We start from the raw sequence: 10,195 nt of genomic DNA on the forward strand, positions 1-10,195 counted from the left end.
GCTCCTGGTCAGCGGCTTCCCAGGTGGAGTTCTCCCGGAAGCAGACCTGGAGTCAAGGCAAGTTCAGGTGTGCCAGGGTGATGGAGCGCCTTCTGAACACTGCCACAGAAACGAGAGAGGCAGGGTGCAGGGGAAGGAGCCAACCAAGGGCGCCGTGGTGGGTGAAGTCCGCCACTCAGCTCTTCCTGGCAGCTCTGAAGGGCAAGCAACGCTTCCCAGTACCCGACACCCAGCAGGCACTGGCTATGGGGTGGGGTGAGTGGGGCTCTCTATCTCCCACCTGCAGCATCAGACGACAGTGCTCTGAGGGTCACAGGTGCTGGCCATTTTAGCAGCAAAACTCCAAGAAGCTGGAGGATGGGATCTGAGAGTCCTGGCGGGGACCAGAGTGTCCACTACAGAAGCATGGTTTGCACAGTGAGGTTGGTGCATTACCTAGGAAGGAGCAGAAGGGCATTTGGGAGTCCTGGATGGAAAGGGCCTTGGGGTGGGGGGTGGGGGTGGGGGCACCGTGGCCAGAGCTGCAGCTCCTGTGTTCTTATTTCCTGTATTCCTAGCAAAGCACAAACATCCAGAGCACTCTGGAATGTCACCCACCTTCCCACAACCCCTCCCCCGCCACACACACAAAAATGAGGTATTTTTAGCTGTGCTCATTTGCTGTCTGTCTCCCCAGACAGGGTTGCATAACAGGGTTTGCTGGGGGACGGGGAAGCTGCACTCACGGATGGTAAATCCATTTACACTTAGCAGAGCAGCCAGTGTGGCTTAGGGGAGCTGGCAGGCCCCAGACCTCCTGGCACACCAAGGGAAAACCTGATGGATGCCAGCGAGGCAAGGTGACTTCACACGGTGAGGAACGACTCCCCAGCCCTCCCACTGCCCCTGCCATGTTGGAGTTTTGGAATCACAAAATGTCAGAGCTGGGAGAAGGGCCATCAGCAGCAGATCAGCTGGACTGCACTGGTCATTGTGAAAAATGAGGACCTGAGGCCTCCAGGTGGGGAGGGGAAAGGGAAGAATATTGTGAAGCAGAGGCACAATCAGTCTCAGGCGCCATGCCGGGCACTTTTTCCAGATGGTTCCATTTTAGCCCCTCTGTGGCACTGTGGGGTGGGTTGATGATGCCATTTTATAAACAGGATTCGAGCTCTTGGAGGTACCAGAGCTTCTTCTCTAAGTCAAACACTCAGGAAGGAACTGAGGTTAGAACCAGGCCCGGGGGTGCCCAGCTAGTACCCTAGTGTGTTTTCTCAATCTTCAGGGTGAATCAGGGAATGGCTTTCCAGCCAGCCACGAAGGAGCCCAGGCCGGCAGCCTCCACTGAAATGTCAGGGCCCCAGGGGTGGACACCATCTCGTCTGTTCATTGGTCAATATCATTGACTAGACAGGGCCTGCCTGACACACAGTAGGTGTACAAAAAACATCTATTGGATGACAAGTCAAGCAAGCAAGCACTTACTGTGCAGTGATTTGTCCCACCGAAGAAATAGTCCTGGCCCTTGAAGTGCTTGCTTTTGAGTTGATAGAAGTTGTGCACCTGAGTTTTGGGTTAAAGTCTTGAACTTCTTTCTAAGAGAGTAAATAGGAAACGGACTCTGGAAACACCTGCAATGAATTCCTGCTGTTGACTGCCCTGCATCCATTTCTCTTCCTGCTTGGAGAAGTAGCCTGAATTTCTTTTCAAAACCTACCTCTTCCCTCCATTCTCAGCTTTATGATTTAGATGGAATCAACCTCACCTGCCTTAGAGGTGACCCAATCTGAATGCACCATCTCTGTTGATAATAATGACCTGTTGGGAAATGGTAACTATTTAAACTGATTCAATCAGTAACTCGTCAAGACCTTTTTCCTGAGTTTGAATTTTCTGTTTCTTGAATGAGGATGTATATAACTCTCAGACCTCTTGGAAATTTAGGGATTATGAATGGGGTGAGGTTTGTCCAAAACAGAGTCAACATCAATGAAGCAACAATAAGAAATTGAAAGAAAGAAAGAAACCATGTCCTAGAACACATTATATGGGATTCTGAATCAACTCTCCATGTACCAATCACCATGTATCTCTGAAGTTTTCAGGATGAACAATAAATTTTCTTTATTAAAGAAAATGTACACATGGAAAATGTCACTAATGGCCCCCAATGACACAGATGCACGTATGAGCTTGTTTTGTCCAGTTGGGCTGGGCTCAAAGCAGCTTTGTGGGGGGTGGTGGGAGGTATTTCACCCTCTTCTGCCATCTCTCCTATGGTCGACTGAAAGGAGCTACTCCTCGTGCCTTCCACCCAGGACCTTGATCTGAAATGGGCTCCCTCCAATTCCCCATATTTAGGGCCCACCAGCCCTAGGCTGAGCCTGAGAGTCCTCTCACCTAAGGAGCCCACCCTGATTCCTTTAGCTGGTAGAGATTTCTCCTACCTCTGAGCTCCTATGAAACTCGACCGGCACTTCCCTCGGGGTGCATGCCTTATCTCCTTTACTGACCTCCAAATAGGTATCAGGCTCACTGCTGTAGCCCCAAATACCTAACAGCTCTGACATGATGGTGCACCCCCAAAAGATGAGTGTTAGTCTGGATGTGGAATGTTCCCTCAAATCTCGAATGTTGAAGGCTTGGTCCCAAGGTGGTGGCACTATTGGGAGGTGATGGAAACACACTCCCACGTGTGCCTGGCACCTTGACAGGGAGAGGTGAAGACTGGGCTCATGGGGAATGGCTGACTGAAGACCTCCCTGTACGGAAGGTCTCAGGGACTTCTGGTGCAAGGATTTCTTACACTGAGATTCAGGGTCCCAGACACAGCATTCCAAGAGGTCATGGAGACGTTCTTCAGATTTCCTGTGAAATTTGCATCACTATAGTTTGCTGATTTTAAGTCTTTGGGGTATAAACCTAGGAGTGGGATGACTGGGTCAAATGGGGTTCCATTCCAAGTTTTCTGAGGAATCTCCATTGCTCCAGTCAAGCAAGTCACTACAGGTATCCCCGAATCCAGCAGACACAAATTAGACTCGGGGAAGCAGCAAAGAGTTGGGGTCCTTCTTTAATTTCCTGCACCTATCTTGTTCCTCTGTAAAGTTTGAGGAGCTTATACTTTTTTTTAAATGATAAAAATATTTAAAGGTGTTTCTTTAAAACTAGGACCTTAGGAAATATGATCTGGCCTGTGCTACTTTGAACATTTTTCTTGGTGCTGGGGATGGAACTCAGGGCCTCGCTCATGCTAAGCACACACTTTTCCACTGAGCTACATCCTCAGTCACACCCCCTACCTACATTTTTTGACTGTTTCTTCTTGTCGCTGATAAAGATGAATGAAATTATGGCATTTACAGGTAAATGGATGGAGTTGGAGGATATCATGCTAAGTGAAATAAGCCAGTTTCAAAAAAACAAAGTCCAAATGTTTTCTCTGATACATGGATGTTGATCCACACAGTAAAGGAGGGGGGAACTTTGGATTGGACAGAGGGCAGTGAGGGGAGGGGGTGTGGGGGTGGGAACGATGGTGGAATGGGATGGGTATTATCACCCTGTGTACATGTATGATTGCGCGAATGGTGTGACTCTGCCCCATGTATAGCCAGAGAAATGAGAAGTTGTGCTCCATTTGTGTACAATGAATTGGAATGCATTCTGCTGTCAAATAATAATAATAATAATAATAATAATAATAATAATAATAATAAAAGACTTCCCACATCCTGGTAAGTGAAACTCGCTCGTGGTGTAAACATTCTGGTCTTATTCTTGATTTTAGAGAGTGTTCAACATGGCACTTTCCGTATCATGTCTGCTATGGATTTTTTTCATGTCAGATATTTATTATCAATTTAATAAACTCCAACCAGCCATCACGCTTTCAAGCACTTAGAGGAGAAGAGTGTCCTGGCTGAGTGGGAATCTTGTGGTTGGCTTCTGGAAGACTTCATTCTAGGCAGCTTTATGTTGACGCGTGTCATTTGGAAGCCGGGACCTTCTTGCTTCAGTTTTGCTGTAATACACAGTCACTGAGTAGGACGTGTGCTGATCGTTGGGACCTAAAGCGTCCCAGAGTTCTGGGTGATTCCTCCTATCCCCACTGATACCTGGATTAAATGATGCCAGATACAAGAATCCACCTCCAGCTCCAGTAAGTGGGAAGAGGGGAATCAGGCTTGGATGCTTCTTGGCCTGACAGAGGATCTAGCAGAGGTCTCTGGTTTCAAAGAAGATAAGAACAATCTGCCAGGCTAAGGCTAAGCTGTAGGATGTTTTGTAGGTATGTATTCTTTTATCTGATTAAGCAAATTACCTTCTATTTCTACTATGCATTCATAGATTTTTGAAAATAATATGCACATATACTTTGATTAAATAAAAATGAAACAATAAAAGATGAACACAGGAAGGAAGAGCCTGGGTGATGAGAAGCAGGGAGGCCAAGGGAGACCAGGGAAGGATGGAGTGGTCTTGCAGGAGGGTCAGCAGGCCAGAGCCTCTGGAGGAAGCTCTTTATAGAGAGGGCTGCTGAGACAGGAACTAAGTTCCTAAGTAAGGAACTGCAGGTCTGAATCCTCAGAAGGTTCAAAAGTTGGGGACCAGTGGGGTCATCTAAGGACAGCAATACCACATGGCCAGAGAGGCAGGTGTCCTAGGCTGGCTGTGAGTCAGATGTGGGGTGTGGCCACTTGGTCCCACGATGGCTGTATCTGCTACAGTGGCCAAGCAAGCCTCTCCCTCTTCTCTCTGACTGTCACTCAGGTAGCTTTATGACAGCTGGAGAAGGGACTTGGGTGTTCCCATGGCAACAGGGAAAAAAAAAGAATCTGAGGGAGAAAGAAAACCATCCAATGGAATCTGACCCTGAAATAAAAAGAAAAAAAAATCCAATAGCTGAGTTTTTTTAGGAAAGAGGAAAAATCAAAAACAGTGTTTGGTTCGTGAGTCACACTGACTTCTTCCAGTTACCAGTTTTCAGGCTCCAAACAGGGGAGCCTGGGATGTCAGTGGTGGTGAGGATGCCCAGCTCACCTTCCTCCCAACTCTATGTTTGGCTCTTTCCAGGGAAAGAGTGACCCTGGCTGCCCAGAGCTCTGTGTCCCCACCGGCACACGGAGCCAGGAGACTGGCCCAAGCCACACCCTCCTGGGCCCTCAGTTCCCCTCTCTGGAAAGTGAGGTGCTGGCCTGTGTGGTCCCAAGGTCCCTGAGGGCTCTGACATCATTTGTTGTGCTTTAGTGTGGGGAAAGCATCAGAGGTTGCTAAGGCCATCCCCTGGTGCCTGACCGTTGGCTGTGTTGCAGGGGTGTGTTCTTCTGTCTGCAGTCTAGAGAGAGAACGCTGAGCCCCGGCAGCCATGCTCATCCAGAAGATGGCTGGAGTTTTAGCTATGCCAATGGGAAGGAGAGACTCTAAGGGCAGGACAAGGCTGGAGGCTTCTTGAGGAGGTCCCTCCAAGCCTGGACACTGATTCTGTCGACTGCTTGGGCTGGTGCAGGAGACGGAGTCCAGATGCAGGGGGATGGACTAGAAGGCAGTCACCCTGCAGCAAGTTCCCAGTCCCAGCCATGACTTTGGTATAAGTTTGGTAGCAACTTCCCTCAATGGCTGCATCCCCACCACCTTGCTACATGCCCTTTCTCTATGAAGGACAAGCTTCATCGCTCCAAGAATTGAAGTACACGTCCTCCAACAATGGACAGTAGGAATATGGCAGCCATCGTGTCACTCAAAGAACACTCAGTCAGCACTGAGAGCCGGAGGAGTGGCAGGAATCTTCTGCACCCTCAGTCAACCTCTGCCTGTGAACCTTGTCTAGAGAGGCCATCTGACTGAGCTCAGTACACCTGGTATGTAATGTCACAGGTACGTGTTCACTGTGACACTGACCTCAGGGCCCAGGCCCCACTGATTCTGTTATACAATGCAATGCACAGAGACCCGGAGGTGTGGAAGGCCCTGGTGGGGCTGGCCTTTGCTGAGCAGAGGCATGTGGCATGGTGGTCACCAGATGCCCCTCCCTCTTACCTGATGAGCAGTAAGCAACGTCTTACAGGAAACACCTGAGAGTTTGCAGAAGGGGCTGTTTTTCAGGGATGTATAGAGGACTAAGGAACTCACAGCAATGGGAAGCCCCAGGGAGTCCTACAGAGAAAGCTCTTCCACCCTTGACACTGAGGGGCTTAGGGGTGGAAGCCTTGATGGGAAGGGGTAACAACTGAGCCTGGGAGAGGGGATGAGGATGACAGATGAGGGCTGTGGCTGGGAGAAGAAGAAAAGCTCTACTAAACCAGGGCTCCCAGCAACTCAGGAGGCTGAGGCAGGAGGATTGCAAGTTCAAGACCAGCTTCAACAAATTAGTGAGGCCCTGTCTGTAAATAAAATGTAAAAAGAGCTGGGGATGTGGCTCAGTGGTTAAGCATACCTGGGTTTAATTCCTGGCACCAAAAATAAATAAATAGATAGATAAATAAATAAATACAATAAGCCAGGGCTGGTAGGGAGGAAGTGGGGTCACTCCTTTGGCCTTTCAGTTCTCCTGCCAGGGTGCCATGGCCAAATCCAAGCAGAACCCAGGAGGGGAAACAGAGTAGGCTGAAGATAGAGATCAGCCCCCAGAGCACAGGGCAGGAAGGGGAGAGGTGTCCCTGGAGGGTAAAGACCTCCTGTGCCTCGTTCCCCAGGTTAAACCAGTGACAGTAACACCACCCACAGCATAGGCTACCGTCAGAATTAATTGATTAGATCCATTAGCTACCTATCTGTCCTATCTGTCCTCTCCCTATCATCCCAGTCTAACCAATGCCTGGATGAGCGCCTGGCCCAGGTGTGCACAGGTAGCCATGACTGTATTATTACACACGTTTGCTCCCTTACTCCACACACCCAAATTTCCTTCCTTCCCTTTGGTTGGAACCAAGCATCCTGACCCCCCAGGCCAGATCTTTCTTCACCCACCACTGTCTACTATGAAGTGTCCACCCTTGAGTGACTGGCGACATCCCTGGACAGCTGACCTCACCAGTTGGCCTTGGAACAGCTGGGTCTTTCAGTCAGGGGAACATGTGACCCAGAGTGGGGCCAAGTAGGACCCCAGCTGTGTGCGTGGACTCCTTGGGGTGAGATTTCTGCTGTTCTCACTGTGCTTGGTCATGACCTTCTGTCCTGGGTCATGTGGCCTTGTTCCCACCTATGGAGGTGCCTCTGAGCAAGGCTTCAGCTGACCTCAGAGTGACCCCCTCTCCACCCTTAGCCTGATCCCCTCTGGGCCCTGGGTCATCTTCTAGGGGCACACATGTGAGCTGATTGTTTTTGCAGTGTTTTGTTCACAATAGCAACAAGCACCCCTCTTCTGCAGCCTCTGAAGGCAAGATGCTGTCAACTAGGAGGGGCCGCAAAGTAGCTGGCAGCAAAACACCCAAAACACAATCTTAGGTTCATCGAAACTCTGCAAAACAAACTCAGTCTCTAGAAAATATTTTAAAAATTTTAAATGAACAACAACAAAAAAATATGTCAGGCTCAAGCTCCTTCCCAGTGATGACTCATTGGCACAAACCTAGGCCTTGCTTGGTGGTGTCAGGTCTGTCCCCTTCTGCCACATTGCAGCCTTGGGAATCTCTGTGAACTCTGACACAGCACCACTCAATCCAGGAACCCTCAGACTCCAGGACTCAGAGGAGGCCACCATTGGGCATCAAGGATCTTAGGAACACATATGAATTCCAGGTCAATAAAGTTGAGAAACTCTGACTTTTGCATGAATTGTACCATTTTCTTGTGGTCTGAGCTTTCATCAGAGTTCTGATGGGGTCTTGTATTAGTCAGGATGGACCAAGTGATGCTGTGATAACAAGCAATCCCCCATTCTCAGTGGGTGATACCAATAATGAATATTCAGAGAGCCATTGATTGGAGTCTATTTTTTGTCCCTGTTCCTCTTCCTTACTGCCCAACTATGAAAGGAAAACTAAACAACAACAGACAAACATACCAAATTGCTTGATTTGATTATTCTGTGTGTGGTGGCACACTAAGATCCAAGTGTTTTATGAAGTGCTCTTATGTGCTCTTGTGAGGCAGAGAAGGAAACTGAGGCTCCCAGAGGGGAATCCACTGTCCTAAGTCCCCTGACTAGTTGTCCAGTCAGAAGCTGGACTGAGATTTCAACTCAAGCCCACCTCAATGGCTGCAGGAATGAACCCAATCACATGTAATCTTTCCAACATTGCTACTAGTTCTAGTCATTGGTTTGGGCTTTTGAGTTTACATAGCATTTCATTCATTTGGCAAATATTTGCTGAGCACTCTCCATGTCCTGAGAATGGTTCTGATGCTTGGGCACAGGGTATAGGGAAAGAAAGAGAACAGATTGGGGGCTGCGAGATGAGACTCATGGAACCACTGACTGGGGAAGGAACAGGGTTTTAACCAGGAGGCCTGGTGCCTGGTGGGGATCCAGGCTCCACAGTGAATTAGCCAGAATGACTCCTGAGCCTTTCACACCAGGCCAAGCCACCTGCATCCAAGGCAGGGCTGGGCTCTCTGAAAGGGGTTTTGGAGACGTCATGGTACCACTGAGCCCAGGCTGCATTTTTTAAAAATGATGAATGTGACTCCACACATTCATCATTTAGTCTCCAAAAGCTTGGGATCTGGTTCAGAATGTTCCAGCAATGTTTATGAGATGAATGAGTTAATGAGTAAATGAATACATGGATGAAGACTGGTGGTGGGCAGTGCCCCTCTGCTCTTTGGATCTCAGTTTCCTCATCTGTCCGCTGAGCCGATGTCTAAGGACCCTTTCCCTCAACATGTGATGACTAATGTGACAGCAGCATGCCTGTGGGGTTGGAAAGCCTGTTTGCCATGTCATCCCCAAAGGACCATGTGTCAGTCCCCAGAGATTGTCTGGGTGGTTTCAGCCCAGAGACGGTTGCTCCCTCGGCCAGTATGGCTCTTGGCTCCAGCAGCCTTGTTGTGGAGTTGGTGGGAAGCCGTGTTCTGAGACTCTGGGGCCAGAGTTCTCGTCAGAGGCAGACGGGCGTGACCTTAGGAGGACTGACGGAAATGCCTTTTCCCAATGACCTCTTCTGCGTGTCCCTGGAATTCCACTGTTCATGATTTCTTCCACTAGGGTCAGTATTACCCTTTTCTTTTGTGGGTCGGCTTGATAAATGCTGCCAATCTTGGCCGAGTAATGGAACATCTGGATAAAATTCAGTTCCTGAAGCCTCTCGAGCGCCAACCTCTGCACCAAGGGGCTGGGGTAGATGGAGAGGCAGCGGTGGTGAAGCCAGATTTAAAGTTAGGTAGTCAGTGTAGTTAGGTAAATCTAATATCGAGTGAAATCTAAAATGGAGGCCATGCTGGGAATGACTCAGGGAAAACAGGACAACTCATGGAGTGTTAATAAAGTTCCGAAAAGGCCCTAGGCCAAAGTCCACCTGGAAGAAATGTTAATGAACATCCCCCAACAGATTCTCGAAGACAGCCCATCCCAAAGAAATGTTAATGAAGCCCAGGATACAGCCCCCAACAGATTTGGAGATAGCTCATCCCAAAGAAGTGCTAATGAACAGCAAACTTGACTCGGAAATGACCAGATTACTTCTTTGTCCCAAACCCTTCCCACCTACATTACATCACCAAACCTATAAAAAGGGGAACACATTGCCCGCTAACTGGATTCCACCTCTTGGGTCCCCTTCTTCCTCCGGGAGAAGTCTTTTCTTCTGTCCTTTAATAAATTTCTAATTTCTACTCTGGCCTTGCCTCGGCGTGCTTCTTTGGTGTTATTCTTCAACATCGGGGAGCAAGAACTCGTCACCGGTCAACAGCGGTAACAGTGGTTGGCGGTCACACCACGACTGGGTGTCCAGCAGGTGCTATGTGACACAGACTGCACACATCCCTTGCTTCGGCCCTTACCCCAACCCTGGGGGATATGCAAGTTTGGCCTCATTTTACAGGTGGGGAAATTAAGTCAGAGAGGCTGAGACACTCACCCAATGTGACATCACTGATGTCTCCTGCCCACATGACCACCGCACTACAGCCACCTCCGGTGGGGAGAAAGGGCAGTGAACAGGACAGAGGCTGAGGGCAGGCATCAGTCGCGGGCCACGCCGGGAGCCATGCGGGGGTGATCAGGAAGGCCTGGAAGATCATATTCCAATCAATTCTGGAAGGATAAGAAGAATTT

The 10,195-nt window shown here is 49.1% G+C and overlaps 1 pseudogene; it reads right to left on the reverse strand.

Moving 5' to 3' along the window:
• Positions 1-3,863: 3,863 nt before the first annotated feature.
• LOC144255448 (cytochrome c oxidase subunit NDUFA4 pseudogene) lies at positions 3,864-6,835 on the reverse strand (annotated as a pseudogene).
• Between the last annotated feature and the right edge of the window lie 3,360 nt (positions 6,836-10,195).

This window comes from Urocitellus parryii, chromosome 6 (genome assembly GCF_045843805.1).
Source record: "Urocitellus parryii isolate mUroPar1 chromosome 6, mUroPar1.hap1, whole genome shotgun sequence".
Taxonomy (NCBI): Eukaryota; Metazoa; Chordata; class Mammalia; order Rodentia; family Sciuridae; genus Urocitellus; species Urocitellus parryii.